The 15,834-nt window shown below is 47.0% G+C and overlaps 1 long non-coding RNA gene across 1 annotated transcript in view; it reads left to right on the top strand.

The window, feature by feature from the left end:
• The window catches only part of LOC116152278 (uncharacterized), a 214,727-nt gene that overhangs the window by 81,386 nt on the left and 117,507 nt on the right, over window positions 1-15,834 (top strand). Inside the window, exon 2 of the long non-coding RNA XR_004135871.2 lies at window positions 15,267-15,449. This is a non-coding gene — a long non-coding RNA (uncharacterized LOC116152278). The remainder of the gene's footprint in view (window positions 1-15,266; window positions 15,450-15,834) is intronic.

The following is a 15,834-nucleotide window of genomic DNA, read 5'->3' on the forward strand; positions in this document are numbered from 1 at the left end:
AAACTTGGTCAGAACATATAATGTTTACATATTCTTCTATTACCATAACCCCATCTTCTTTTATTCTTAGCTGTGTAATTAAATATATCAAGTGATCATCATCAGTCCCTTTACTGAAGCTCCCGCAGTTATCTTTTGGTTGGGTCGGCTGAAGGCTGGGTGTCAAATCCTTGGCTTGTACTCTTTCCTTGTGTTTTGAAAATGCTGCTTCACTTTGGCCCTGTTGTTCATGTTGCTCCCTGGAAGTCTTATGCAAGCCTGAACTTCTCACCTACGTAAGAATTTTGATGCTTTTGCATAGAGGTCCTAAGGATTTTTTAATTTGTCATTAAAATCCAATAGGAAACATCTCAGAGTTAATTATTCTAGATCATATTCTAAGCACACAGGGAGCCTCTTCAGTGTGTTGATTTAGGATCTTATTTCTGGAAAGTTTTCTTGGGTTTTATTTCTAAATACTATTTCTGTTCCATTGTTTTATTTTTCTTCTTCAGGGACTCCAATCATACATATGTTAGACCTTCATTGTCTGCCTTCTATTTCAACTACTTTCTCTCTGATATATATATATATATATATATATATATATATATATATATATATACACACAAACACACACACACAAATATAAATATATATATATATATATATATATATATATATATATTTACTTCTTTTTAAACTCATTTCCATTCTTTTTTGTTGTTATTTTACTACCTTTCTTCAATGTCTCTTATTAAAATTTTATTTGGACCTGTTTTCTCTTGGGTACCTTGTAATTTATTCTTTATTTTTGACATACTTGTGACTTTTTCTTCAATTTTTTTCCTGAATTTGACCAACTTTCACTGCATTTCTTCCTGATTTTTTGAGTCCTTTTTATTCTTAGTTTTTATTTGTGAATCTAGTTTTTTTTTTTTAACCTTTAAATGCTTGTTTGATAATATTTAATTCAGCTTGAAACTTTACTTTATAGTTTTCTTCTGCTTCATGGTTGATTTTTTGGGGAGGGCAGATTTTCTTTAGCTAAAATGTTTTGATTCATATTTTGTCTTATCTTCTTATAGTAGCCAAGCCTGGCATTAGTCTTTTCCCCTCCCACTTCTAGGCGTTTTTGAGGAGAGAGTTCCTATTTCAAGAGTGCCCTCTTCTGTCAGTATAGTGAAGTGCAGTTTGTTGAATGGGTAGTGCTGAGAGTGGGGAGGAAGAGGAGGTGGTGTGTTTCGTTTCTTGCACTCTTTTTTTTCCTGAAAATTTCTTAGCTTCCCCCTCTTACTTTCTTCCATTTTTAAAAAACTACCCCTTACCTCTAAGGGGCAACACCTCTTCTTTCTTTATTTCCTTCTTCTTCTACAAGCCATAATTCTCTATCATTGCCACCTCTGACCCTACTCAGTTTCAAGTACCTTCCATGCAGCCAGTACTGTGAACTACTAAGTTTCAGACTCATGTTCATTGCTTTGCATTTAGTGTTTCTTCCCTGCAGCTTTATTGAGGTCTAATAGACTTTAGTGTTAGACTTTTCTTTTCTGGAATGATTCTGTCTATGCTTTATCTATGTCCTCCACTCCCTTTTCCTTTTTCCCATGGACTTTCTTAAGACTCGCCTTTTAGTTCTCTATACAAACAGACTTGCAGCACTAGTTGGTGCTTTGTTGGAATCTGGTGCTTATTTCTCTACTTACCTGTAATTTGAAAAGTTCATGGTATTATCTAACTCCTTGTAATGCGGAAGGCATGGGTCATGTGTAGATTTTTTTTCTTGTCTTTTCCCCCTTTGTCAATCTTAGTTTTTTTGTTTGTGTGTTTGGTTTTTGGTTTTGCTTTTAGATGTGAGGAGAGGTTTGGATTTAGGAGGGCACTATTACCTTCCAGACTTATTGCTGAATAAACAGTGAATATAGCTATTTTAAAGGAACTTTAAAAAAACATTTCAAAAAATGCTTTTAAGGGGCAAGGATATAGCTCAGTGGTACAGTGCATGCTTAGTATGCATGAGATCCTGGGTTCAACCCCAAGTACCTCCATTAAAATAAATACATAAATAAACCTGATTACCTACCCCCCCCAAATTAATAAACAAATAAATAAAATTACTTGGATTGACATATTTGGTGATGATAAGACCACTAGCTGTGTTAATCATGTTTGCATTTATTATTTTCAGTGGGAGAAATGCCCCATGGTGGAAGTTTTTAGAAGTCTCTTCATATAGGATAGGATGTGAACCTCTCGTTGAAGTGAAGGGGCCCCAATGAAAGATAATTGCTCTTCCTAAAAACGCTTACCCTGGGGAAGCCATTTCAGCTTTAATGCTGGCATTTTCTTGCTATTCCTTATAGTTCCAGAACCCTTCCTCTCATTTTCTTTGCTTGTCGGTGGCATGTTGTTATATATCCAGTATTTTTTTTTTTTTTAAGCATCAAAGAAATACTTTAACCTCTACATTTTTCTCTTGATGGAGATGAGTCTAAGGTAAATCTTTACTGGTGAGAAACGCCTTGGTTCTGACAAGTGGCTGCTAACAAGGGAATTGCAAAAATTGGGCAGCCACACATCAACTGCTTCTTGGAGCTGCTGACTTGGTGGCTCCATTAGTGGTCTCCTAGGGCTTTTCTTTCTCAGTTTCCAGTAGTTTTTTTTCCCTCTTAAAAGAATCTTCATAAAAACTGAGAGCAGTGTAGCAAATATTTCTTGACCAAGACACAAAACTGCCAATCATGTAAGAAAGTAAGTTGATAAATTTGACTATATTAAATATACAAACTTCTTTTCATCAAAAAACACCATTAGGAAAGTGAAAAGGTAATCTATAGCATGGAAGAAGACATTTGTAAGACCCACATCTGACAAATGACTTGCATCCAGAATATATAAATAACTTTTGCAAGTTGATAAGAAAAATAAGACAGCTCACTGGGAAAATGAAAAGATAATTTGTGAAAGAGGGCATCCAAATGTCCTGAAAAGATACTTCGTAAAAGAGAACATCCAAATGGCCAAAAAACATGTGAAATAGTGTTCAGCTTCATTAGTCATTAGAGAAACGCAAATTAAAACCACAGTGAGATACACTACATTTACCAGAATGACTAAAGTAAAACAAACATGCAAACCAAGACAATACGTAGGTGTCGGCAAGGATACTGAATACCAGAAGTCATACACATTCTAGATAACTGTCCACGTCTACCAAGGTTAAACCCATGCCTTCTTATGACACAGTCTTTCCATTCTAGGTATATGCTCAACGGAAACACGTGCCTATGAACATTGGAAGACATATGTTAGAATGTCCATAACAACGCTGTTCACAGTAGCTCCAAATAGGAAACCATGCAAATTCCCATCAAGAGTAATGGATAAATGAATTATGGTATATATTCACAAGGTGGAATACTATATATTACAATGAAAATGAACAACCTACTCCTATATGCATCAATGTGGAATGAAACTCACAAACATAAAGTTGTTTTTCAATAAAAAGTTAAGAGAAACAAAAACAAAAAACTAAGCCAAACAGAACCTAAAAATTGATGTGCAGCTGGGAGGTATTCCTGTGGTTTTGTATTAGTAACAAGACCCTCCACATTTAGAACAGGTTGGCAAGGACATCCAGTGCTAGTTAGGCCCTCGGCCCACTGAAGGGGCCAGCACAGCCACCTGGCCAGCCCCTAAGCCATGGTTCTAGGACAAATGGCAGGAGAAAAGCCTTGACCAGGTCACAAACCAAAAACAAGGATGGAATCTTCTCACCTGCGGAAGTTATAGCTTTGAGAATTCCATTGTTTTTGATTAATTTTTGGTTACTCAGGCAATATAGAAATATAGCTTCCTTGTAAATTTAGAACATTACAGATGATATGCTGTCTTGGATTTGCTTTATGGTTGGGAGTGGCGTGGGGGGGCATAGTTGAAAGAAGACTGGTCAGAATCTGATGATAGTGGGAGCTGGGCAACAAAACCTGGGACCTTGTTATGTGTTCTCTCCATTTTTATATATGCTTAACAGTTTTACTATAAAAAGCAAACACACAGCACATAATTACTGAAAAGGCTAAAGTCAGTGTAGCTCTCTAAGCTTCAGATGCTGGTGTTTACACCTCTCTTCTCCTAGTCCCCACCCCAGGTAAGCACTGGTACCAGTTTGGGTTTTGTCATAGGAGGAAACATTAGCATCTTCTTTTTTCTTTTTTTAGATTCCATATATGAGTGATATATGGTATTATTTTTCTCTTTCTGGCTTACTTCGCTTAGAATGATGATCTCCAGGTCCATCCATGTTGCTGCAAATGGCATTATTTTATTCTTTTTTTATGGCTGAGTAGTATTCTGTTATATAGATATACCACAACTTCTTTATCCAGTCATCTGTTGATGGGCATTTGGGTTGTTTCCATGTCTTGGCTATTGTAAATAGTGCTGCTGTGAACACTGGGGTGCATGTGTCTTTTTGAATTTGAGTCATAGGAGGAAACAGATGGCACATTCTAACTGGGATAATTTGAGGATGTTTTAATAGGGGGACAGTATATAAAGTCATCGTGCAACCCCCCAGGGAAGCCTTTCTCACCTTTGAGCCCAAGGAACTGAACCTGGGAGAAGAGTGGGGTGTCTTGAAAGGAGCCAGAACCTTTGGTTGAGGGCTATGGCCAGTTCTGGGAGAGCCCATAGGTGGAAACTGGGAGAATGAATACTCCAGTCTCATTCTCTTCCATTCCTGTGATCTCGTGCTGGTGCTCACCCTTGGCTGGAAGGCAAGGCAACCCACTGATGCCATTTATTCAGGTCAGCCCCTGGGGCACACAGCAGGCTGGAGAAGAGTGCAGAGTGGATCTGCAGAGGTACATGGAAAATATCTTATAGAGTATGGGTCTTGCCAGATGTTTTTCTGTGCATGTATGTTTATGAATCCAGTGGTTTTATTTTCACTGCTTTTTTCATATCCGTGGGATCATGTCGCCTGCCGCATCCAGCATCTTGCAGTTTTCACTCACCAGTGTCCCGGTGTTCTTTCCATGCCAGTACTTCAAAGTCAACCTCATTCTTCTTTTGTGGTTGATAGTATTCCACAGGGTGGACACACTATGGTTTATCTTGCCATTACGTCTTGACAAAAACTTAAGTTGGCTCCTTCTTGAGAACTTGTCTTAACCCTGGGAACTCTTCTGCCATCTTGGGAACAACTGGGAAGTGGCCATATGTATTACATTGTTTGTGCCCATGGAGTCTCATGACTAGTTGAAGGGTTTTTTTGTGTTGTGGTATATACTTGAACTGTCTAAACAGTCCTGCTTTTTGGCAGCTGGGGATACTAGGGAGAAAGTCAGGTAAGGCTGGTCATAAGGACTGGATCAGGCATTGGAAGACGGGGTTTGAGTTCCAGGTTTGCCACCGCCTTGCTGTGTGACATTGGATGAGTTGCTTAACCTCTCTGATCCTCGGTTTTTCCTCTGTAAACTTCAGATGATGCTTCTACCTGCTCCTCCTATCCCTCATGGTAGTTGTGAAGGTGTTCTGAGACAAAGGGTGGGAAAGAGCTTGCAATGGAAGCCAGTGAAAATTCCCTGTCAGGGTACAAGGATCCTCTCCTTCAAGCTCCTCCCTGCAGTCAAGACAGAGGAAGTGTTGCCAAGAAGTGTGCTGTTTCCCTGCACCCATCACCCCTGTGCCCTGACCCACAGCCATGGCTCAGACTTGGCTTCCTGAAGTGACAGGGCTATCCCAGACCGAGGACTGTCTGACCCTGTGCTTTTTGGTTAGTCTCTTCCATGGGGCTAATTTGCTACGGGATTTTGATTCCCTTTTCCTGGAAGACTCAGTGTCTCTTGAGAGTGGAGTGTTCTGTCCATGGTTGGAGGACCAGTACCTGTTCCTTTCCTCTTCTCTGACTCCAGATCAGAGAGGCAGCATGTGCTGATGTCACCACCCATCAAGGGCAGGATGACAAGCTGGGGAGTGGGTCTCAATCTCTCACTTCTACCAAAGCCTCAAAACTCACCTTCTCCAGAAAGCTGCTCCCACAGTAACCATAGCTGATGCTTTTTGAATGGTTCCCTTCTGCCAGGCACCATGCTCAGTGCTTCTCATAGACTGTTTCATTTAGTCCTCCCCAGAATCCTAAGCTCAGAGAGTTGAAGTCACCTGTTCCTGGTCATGAAGTTAGAAAGAGGCAGAGTTAAAATTCAAACCCCAGTCCAGTGTCTCTGACAGCAAGGGCCATGGCCTTGGCCACTAGGCTTTCCTCCCTCCTGAGTCACCCTGCCAACCCTGACCTGGGTTTCTTTGCATTTCTGTGTGATTTGACCCACAGGATTTCCTATCCGTGTGTGCCTTGCTCCCTAAAATACAGCGAATGTATTTTCTGCTCTTCTTTCCCTCCCCGGAGTTTTGTATGCAGTAGGAGCTCAGCGGATGCCAATTTCTTGTAAAAATCCCACTGGGGGTGCTGTTGGCAGGCCTGGTGTAGCAAAAAGGCAGCGTTGGCCCTTTATGGAAGTTATCAGGAAGATGAATAAGGCTTGAAATGCGAGACCCTGGCAGGGCTGACTCAGACCTCACAGAATGGCTTGCCCTGGCCTTTGAAGAGCTGAGAGCTATTTACATCCAACTAATGGACCTAGCTGGCTGTGAGCAGTCAAAGCCGCTGTATAAATACTCAGGCCTAAGGCCACGGAGTGAGTGAGGACAGGAACGGGAAGAGACCCCTCCTCATTCCCCTCCCTTCCCTGAGCGGGAGCAGCCGACGGGGAAGCGATGACTGTGCTGGGTGGGAAGCCGCAGGCAGCGGGCCCGTGCGCGGTAACAGAGTGGTCTTTAGTTGGCAATGTGGTCTGCAGCAGTCTCTCCCCGCACGAGGTTCTTTGCATAAATAAATGGTGACCAGCTGTTAGTCTTCCCATCAGCGTGACCATCCATCACAGCTTGTTTCAAATAGAAGTCTGGGAAGGAGAAGCTCAGACGCCCATGAAAGGCAAACGTTACGATGATCGTCCAGCCCAGTCTGGCACACATCTGCCTCGAGAAACTCACAAACTGGAAACACTGGCAGGGCTCTCTCCCAGGGGCCAGGCGCAGGGTCTCGTGTTCTCTATAGGTGCCCCTGCCGCACCCTGGAGCTGAGTTTTTTTCCCAGCAGGGCACACATATAGGGAACAGGCTCCTGTTGGTGGAGCCAACACAGTGCTGAAGGCTGTTGCCCTCTTCTGGGTGCCTGTCCCCATCCCCTGCCACCGGCCTTGACTCCAAGCAGACCTTGGGAACAGGTAGGCTGGGAAGGGAAAGGTCTCCACCCTTAGGGCCCAGCCCCCAGCCTGCACCTGGCGGTCATGGCCTAGTGCCTGTTTGAAGTGCTCTGGTTTGGGGGTAGCAGGTGACAGGGCAGAATGTCACCATCAGTCTCTGGCGAGCTCTCCAGTGCCACTCTCTGTCCACCTGCTGCAGGTCCAAAACCACTGTGTCAGTCTTGTCTGCCCCCGGCCAGGCTCTGCAACCCCCTGCCCAACCCCCCACCTCCTGCAACCAGGGATGCTCTCTCCCTCCTCATTCATTTTAGATCTTTTTCTTTTTCTTTTTGTCTTTCTCTCTGGGAATTCATTCATTCACCTACCCATTCTAAAAGTATGTTTGCAGCTACGGTGTGCCAGGCACTGAGAATGTGGGGGTGAGCAGGACAGAGGTGGTCCTCACTTACTGAAACTGACATTTCATTGGATGGGGGAGCACCATCGGACAGAACACAAGTGAAGACACTTAAAGAGACAGCAAGCTGGGAAGCGTGCTATCAAAGAAACAAAGGGCAGGTAGAGGTGACAGGAGAGACCTAGTCTAGAGAGAGTGGCTTTTCTAAGGAGGTGACTTTTAAGCTGAGGCCTAAAGACTGAGGAGGAATCTGCCCAGTGAAGAATGGGGGGAGGAGCATTCCAGAAGAGAGACTAGCATATGCAGAGGGCGTGGAGGGGGGAAGCAGAGCTTGGTTTCCTTGTGGGATTAAAAGACACCAAGGTGTCTGGAGTGTCATGAGTGAAAGTGAGGTAGAAACCACTCAGGTTGGCATCACAGGCCCTGGGACAGTCTGGAGGGCAGGGGAGCTTAGCAGACTCTGCCAAGGCGGGGAGGCTTGGCGGGGAGGGATGTGGTACACTGAGAAGGTTTCTTTAGGACTTGGTACATATGTTACATTTATTGGGAGCCTAGTGCTTGCCAGGCGTTGTGCTAAGTGCTGGGCTGATGAAATCTCATCTGTACTATCTCCTGGAGGTGAAGAGGACCCCACAGGAGTCTTTAATTTTGAGTGACACGATGAGATAGGAAACAGGGCAGCTGCCATCGTAGTGGCTTCCTTGAGTTCTCTGCAAAACACTTTCCCAGAAGCTGGCACTCCAGTTTCCACCTGTGCCTGGGGCGTGGGCTTGCTCAGGCTCCCACTGCAGATGTGGCCAGGGCCCCCCACACAGTAGGTGCGTGCACACCCAGATGCCTGGAGCGTAAGCCAAGGAGGCCCCGTCCTTGGGAGGAGGAGGAGGAGGAAGAGGGCTGCACTAAGGCTCAGAAAGCACTGAGGCCACAGCTGGACTGCAGGTGTGAACAGCACTTCGCGCCTACCCTCTCTGCGGGCGAGAAATCAAGTCCTATGGAGAAAGTTGCAAAGTCTCTTGACTAGCTCATAATTGCACTTTCCATTTAATGTTTGAAAAGTACTTAACGAAATAGATGCCTTGACCTGCACAGCTTAAATAGTGCTGTGAAGATGGCCGGGTGTTCCTGAGAGCACCCTGCGGCTGCGTCCTGGAGAACCCTCGGCTTGTGTATCCCACGTCCTTTATTCCTGAGGATAAGTGGAGTCATCTCTGGCCAGAGAGGCTCTGCACCCTCCTGTTTTTGGAGGGATCATTTCTTAGTCTCTTTGCTCTCCTTGCAGGTTTATGCCAAGTGTTAACAGCTCTTACCCATGTTAGCCTCTGCTTACCGCTGTGGAGAATGCTTTCTGTGCTTTAGGGTTTGGGCTTTAAATGGAAAAGACCAGGGTGTGGTGGGAAGGCCTCCAGAGTCGTGTTGCCTGGGTTCTAGCTGTTTAACTTTGGAGAAGTGATTTAACTTTCCTGAGCCTCAGGTCCAGTAGGGGAGAGGGGAGAGAGTCAGGCGGTGGTTCCTGCAGTAGTGGCTACAGCTCGCTCGCCAGCTGCTTATCCTTAAGTACCTCCCACGCGTAGCTCAGTGATTCTGACTTGCATGCATCACAGTCACTGGAGGGTTTGTGCAAGCAGGTTGCTGGGCCCCACCTCCAGAGGTTCCTGTTCGGGAGGACTAAGATAGGCCCGAGAATCTGCATTCCTTACCAGTTCCCAGGCTGCTGGTCCCAGGACCACACTTTGAGAATGACTGTGTCAGCTCACTTAATTCAGTCATCACGACAACCCCCTAAACTTGGTATTACTGTCCTTGTGATTCCTTTACTGATGAGGAAGTTAAGGATTAGAGGATGAAGTAGCTTGCCCAGGGTCACACAAGCGGGGTTCACAGGTGGTGATGCTGGGATTCACATCCGGTCCTGGCTAGGCAAAGCCATTTTTCTTAGACTCTGCAGGAAGGAGCGTGTGAACCCCAGCAGGGTGCCTGCCTGGCAGGGATGAGATGCTCAGTAAATTTTGGCTGCAGTTTCTTTACCTCTTGAGACCAAAATTGGCCTTTTGTACCAAACGGTTTTCATTATTGTTTTGTGATACCTTGAAGAACCATGTTATCTTCAGAGAACTTGGAAGAGAAAATCTAGACTTGAAAGCATGTATAGCTGGAGAGGTGCTGATTCATCAGAAATTCACAGGCCTCTGGGGCCAGAAAGGACTGTGGAGTCACTCAGTGTCCCGCACCACCCACAGCAAAGGGTTCCCAGCCACGTGGGAGGGATTCCAGGGGCAGGGAGCTCACTTCCTCCCCTGCCACTGGGTCAGGGAGAAAGAGCTGCCTTTTCAGAATGGGGGTTGGGCTGGTGGAGCCAGCCCAGGCCAGTCAAGAGAAGTCACAGCCTCTGTCTTTCTGCGCCTTTTTCTCCAACTAAGGAAGGGGAACAGGTCCCCTGAGGACAAGCTGTCTTTACTGCAAACCCCTCAAGCCTGTGCAGATACCGTGGGTGCAATCACAGAAGACTGAGTCCAGGAAAGCAGGCGAACCTTAGAGCTGGACCTTACAGGAGGGGAGGGTTTCCTGGCAGGGGAACTGGCAGGAGCAAAGGTTCAGGGGATGGGGATGCCTCAAGGCACACCACTTGGCTCTTCCAACACATCCAGTCCCGTCTCTCCAATGGTGTTTTCTCTATGGAAACGTATGTTCTCCTCTGGTCAGACAGTGGGTACCCTTGAAAACCAAGCTGAGGCGTTTGTGTTGTCTCCTGTTGAGATCAGGGAGCCAGGGGGCTCCAGTGTTCTAGAAGGAGGAAGACCTCACCCCCGTCTCACCCTGAGCCTCCCCTGCCACAGGGCATGTTGCCTCTCTTTTTGAATTTTCAGCGCAGGCATTTCTGCAAATGTTCTGCGTGAATTCTCTAGAAGCTGAATTGTTATGGAGACTTCAGTTGGGCGGTCCCTTCTTTGCCCGCCGCCCTCCTTTTTTTTTTTTTTTTTTTTTTTTGCTGGCAGGAAGGAGTGAATGTGGGGAGACCTATTGTCCGTGTTCCAGCTCCCCCAGCCCGGAGCAGGCCCTGCTTAAGCTGGTACCTTCATCTCAGTGAGCTCAACCCTAAACTCTCTGGGTCTTAGCTGGATTAAGGGCCTCGATTGTTGCTGAGGAGGAAGGAGGTACCTCTGTAATTGCTGTTTAAATCTGCCTAACAATAGCCACATGTGGAGCCAGATTTGAGGGTTATTAAATATGAACACCGTTCTTCCCCCAAACATGCCTATGTTTGCATAGCTGGGCAGCATGGGGAAGGGGGAGAGAAAGAGGCTGCAGAGTCACAAGGGGGCTTCGGGCCCCGTTTCTGGGAGAGAACAGCCCTTGGTTCGACCAAGAAGCCTGGTGGTCAGAGTCTGCTAGCCCCCGCCTGGGCAGCCTCTTTCTGGCGGCTCCGGAACCCATAGCCCACAGAGCTTCTCTGACTGTAAGCTCTGCACTTGCAGCAGGAGCAGCTGCTTCGGCAAAGCTGGGGGTGGGGGTGCTCACCTCAGGCCCCTGCTCCTGTCTCTGAAGGTCTTGTTCCCTCTGCAGCAACTACCTGCCATCTCGAAGTGACACAGAGGGAAGTATGGGGTGTTGGGCCGAGTGCTTGTCAGCTGGCCTGTCTGCAGCCATGTGGGGACAGATGGGCATATGCGTCTCAGCTCTTCCCTCCCCTTGCCCACAGTGTAGGGTGATGGGCAAGAAAAGTGTGTTTTGAGGGCATGGTGTGCCATTGGTGCCCAGTTCTTTCCACATGGGGCTGGAGGGAAAGTCAGGTGGCTCAGTTTCCCTGCTCTGCTTTGTCAGGCTTGTGGGCAGAGTGAGTCACATGGGCTCATTCTGATCCTTCACAGTTTTGGAGACATGTGCTGGGCATGTGTGTGTCTTTGTGACAGGGCACTGGGTCAGGGGAGAGCCCGGACTGAGTGTGGAACTCCCTCTCGAGGGGCTGTGGCCCCTGAAGGGCACAGCTAGATTCCTGTGCGACCCTCTTGTTTGGGCACCATGCTACCACCTGAGGCTGGGGAGAGGGGTGTCCCCAAGCACAGGTCCAGCAGCTCCAGGTGGCTCTGGGGCTGCAGAGGCAGCACAGTGGGTGTTGGCTGAGGCTGAGGCCAGTCACCACTGCCACGTTGGGTGAGCCCCATGGGCCAGGGAGGCCCTGCTTCCCTTCCCAGGGTTCCTCTCCTGTCACCCACCAGCCATGGTGGCTTATCAACCATGGAGAACAGAATTAAACTCTGTGCAGATGACAGATCCTTTGACTTTAGCTTTCAAGACATAAGTAACTTTGGAAACTATATTATTAAAGTTGAATTTCTAGAAAGGAACCTAAAACATCATAAAGACAAAAGACAATGAGGTAACACATCTGTATCATGATGAAGAATGGACAAATTCTCACAAATCTAGAAATTTCTTTTATGAGGATGGGGAAGTCAGATCATTCCCATAATGCTGGTGCACGTGGCCACAGTGTTTCTGAACAGCCCTTTGGCAAAATGTATTGAATGCCTTTAAAATATGCACAAAGTTTACCTTTTGTCTCTTTCTACGTTGCTTACATATTTTTCTCCCAGTTTTTTTTTCTGGTAATGAGCAGCAAATTTTCCTTCTGTGGATACATTTGTGTAATCCGTTTGTTATAACTTTGATTATCTTTATATATTTATAGTGCAGTTTGTATTGAAATGCTGTTATAAGTCGTTTCCACCCTGTCTGTAGTCCATGTTACTAATGTTTCTAACAGCACTTTAATATGAGGCTCTTTTTAAATAAGAGTGAAAATGGAGTTGGGGAGAAGGGAGAAGTATGGGCTTTGGTGTCAGTCAAGGGTTTCAAACCCAGTAGTGTACCTTACTTCCTGTGTGGTTTCAGGTAGGTTACCTAACCTCTCTGAGCCTCAGTGTCCACATCTTTCACATGGGGAAGTGCTCACCCAGGGCTATTATTGTGTGGATCAAATGAAGGAATGAGGATAAAGCCCCTGGGCTCCATACCTGCACGTGGGGAGTGCTTGGTGAATGGAGCGATTGTTACCTGGTATACAGGCTTCCTATGACTACGGCTTAATCACTTGGGAGCCCAGGGAGCTTTGGTGGATCATCAGGTCCAATCTCCTGCCTTCTTGGCAGGACTGCATTCCAGGAATCCCCAAGAGACAGCCATCTACCCTGATCTCAGAGACCTCAGAGGTAGGAGAGCCCAGACTCCTGCTTACTAATGCATTCCAGGGTTGCACCCTTGGAGCCAGGAAGTCCTTCTGAGTGTCTACACTTAATCCCCATGGCCAGATTTGAAGCCTATTTTTTTCTTGCTGTTTCCTTAGGGGAAAAAGACTGAAATTTTGTTCATGCAAGGTGTCTGACTTCCGTGGCAAGCAGCTCTATCTTGCAACCTCCCTATGAAATCACCTTGCAAGAAGATTCAGGAGGAGGAAATGAGACGGGGTGTGGGCAAAGAGGTGTAACATCCTGGGGCTTGTCCCTGAACAGCCATTGGGAAGGAACCACATTGCTGCGCACGCCCACGTCCTCCCCTGGGACTTGTATATTCAACTGCACGCTCCGTGTCTCCACGGGGCTGTCTCAAAGGGCTGTAAGACTCACTCTGTTTCTTCTACTTCAGCACACCCACCTTGCCACCTCCTCCAGGGTCCCCCATCCCAGGGAATGTGTCTCTGTCCATCCATTCACACGGCTAGACACCTAGGAGGCATCCCCTGACGTGCCCTCTCTCTAACCCCACCCAGGGGATCCAGCCCTGCATCTTGTAAACTAACGTATGTCCTGCAGCTCTTGAATCCCTCCCCTTGTGCCCATCCCCACTGCAGCCAGTCTAGTCGCCTCTGTCTCTCACCTGGACAGCTGCAGCAGCATCCTAGCTGCCCCCAGCCCCACTCTTACCTTGTCTTCTGACTCCTCCAGTCAGCACCCAGAGCCATCTCTGCAAAACACAGACTGACCCTTGCACTCACCTGCTTAAGCCCTCCAATGCTGTCCCACTGTCCTTTGTGTAAAGACCAGGCTCCTCTGGGTGCCCTGTGAGCCTTGTCATGCAGCGCCTTGCTCTTTGCTCCCCAGCCATTTCTGCCATCTCACCCAGTTTCTCAAACAATTCATGTTCCCTCCTACCCCAGGTCCCTGACACCTACCCCAGTCCTTCTGCTGGACTGCTTTCTTCCCTACCCATGCTTGTGCTTATCCTTTAGATGTAAACTTAACTGTTACTTCTGGCAAAGCCTTCCCTGACCCTCAGGCCAGCTCAGGTGCCTTAATTAAAAGCTCTGCTAGACCAGAGTTCCTTTCCTTTAGAGTCCAGAGCTGAGTTTACAGTTAGCACTCACGATGCCTGGCTATTTGGCGTCTGCTTGACATCCCACCGCACTGTAAGCTCTCGGAGGGCAGGATTCTTGTTGGTTTAGTTCCCTGTTTTACTCAGTGTCTAGTATTGTGCCTGGCGCTCAGTAGGGACTCCATCCATGCCTGTGGAATGTTTTTATCTCTGAGGTTCGACAAGCACCAGAGCTTTCCCAGTTTCCCCTTTGGGGATTGTCTTAGCACCCAGGCCTACTTTCCTTGGCATCCTTTCTGTGGTCATGCTCCCTCTCCTGCCCCGATCATTTCTGTGGGCAGGCTTGGAGTTTAGATCAGACAGGAGCCTTTCATCAGTTGCTTTGTGCAGGACAGTTGTCAAGTCCTGCTATGAGGAGCTTTGTGCTTCTCAGTGGCTGGTGTACTCAGGGTCTTTGTGAGTGGGATTATACTGAAATGCTTGTAGAAGGGCTCTCACTATTTATAAAAACCCTAGGGTTAAAAAAAAATAATCCTTTAGTAAGGCAAATAATTAGCAGCTAATTGGTCCCTTTTGTGACTTCAATTTTCTGTATGTACTCAGAGCTTTGCTAGCTACTTACTAGAGAAATGAATGACATTAGCTGGCCAAAAGTTTTTTGTGGGAGTAGATTCCAGGGGCCCTGGTAGTAAGGGTGTCTTCTCAGTCAGCTGGCTCTTCCTCCGGGTCTCAGAAGTGATGTCAAGGGCATTCAGTGGTTCCCACAAACTGTCTGTGGGTCTAAACTCCCCAGTGGGTTGAGCTAATTCTCTTTCTGCGTCCTCCTCAGGCTCCCATCTCAGAAGTACGATGCCCTCAGGCAGCTCCAGCATCTCACTATTGATGGGTGAAAGCGCCAACTTGACAGGCAGGTGGTCCAGTGGGCAGGTTGGCCTGGGTTTTGTCCTGCTTTGTCACTGGCTCTCTGTGTAAGCTGGAGCATCACACCAGCTGTTTGACCTCAGTCTCCCCCTGCCTGATGCATTGCTTACAGGCATGTGGGGCTCACTCTGAGATAATAGGTTAGAGGTGCTTTGAAAAATCTAATATTATTTAAATCCAGGGAATTCTGAGGATTAAAATATACAAGTCGGCAAAGCCTAGTTTTCCAGTGTGAAGAGCTTTGGATGCTTGATCTTCTGTTCTAATGTGTGACCTTCTTTCACAGGCTCACCTGCTTCCCTGGGCCTCGGTTTCCGCATCGGTGAAACAAGATGGGTTGCTTCCGGGTTGGCAAATAGGAGAACTAAATGCTCTCCCTCTCTGTCCTCCCACAGTTAAGGCAGACGTCACTGGTGAAGTCCGAGAATGCCGTCCTTCTGAGCAGAGAGCTCCGGACAGCCTCTATCCAGGTTTACACGGGTGATGAAGCTGTTCGCCAGTCGTGGGGAGCAAATTCTCACAAATCAACCGTGAGGGGTGGACGAGAGAATCGAGGCCCAGGGCCCAAGACTTGAAGGGTAAGTGCATCTGTGAACTTGCAGCCGGCTTTGGGGAGGTGGTTCAGGTGGTTTCGCATGTTTGGAACACACTGAGCTGGTCTAACTCGGGGCCAGAATGGGCCCTTCATGTGTTTCGGAGGTGTCAACTTTCTCTCCTGAGCAGGAGCCCCTTGCCTTTGTTCTCTCTCAGAGGTCGCTGTGTTTGTGTTCCTTTGCCTGCCTGCCTCGCCTCCTGGGGTCAACCTTGCAGACCCAAGTCTGCCAGTCCCATGGAAACAGACCTATAGCCATGTCCTGGCCTGGGGCTCAGCACCCTCCCTGGAACGGGTGTTTGGGGTCACAAGCTCTGGGAGGTGCCATGCTTTAGAAGCAAGGTGGTTTCCCATTTCATGAGGAGTTTTCT

This window comes from Camelus dromedarius, chromosome 3 (assembly GCF_036321535.1).
Source record: "Camelus dromedarius isolate mCamDro1 chromosome 3, mCamDro1.pat, whole genome shotgun sequence".
In the NCBI taxonomy this organism is placed as follows: domain Eukaryota; kingdom Metazoa; phylum Chordata; class Mammalia; order Artiodactyla; family Camelidae; genus Camelus; species Camelus dromedarius.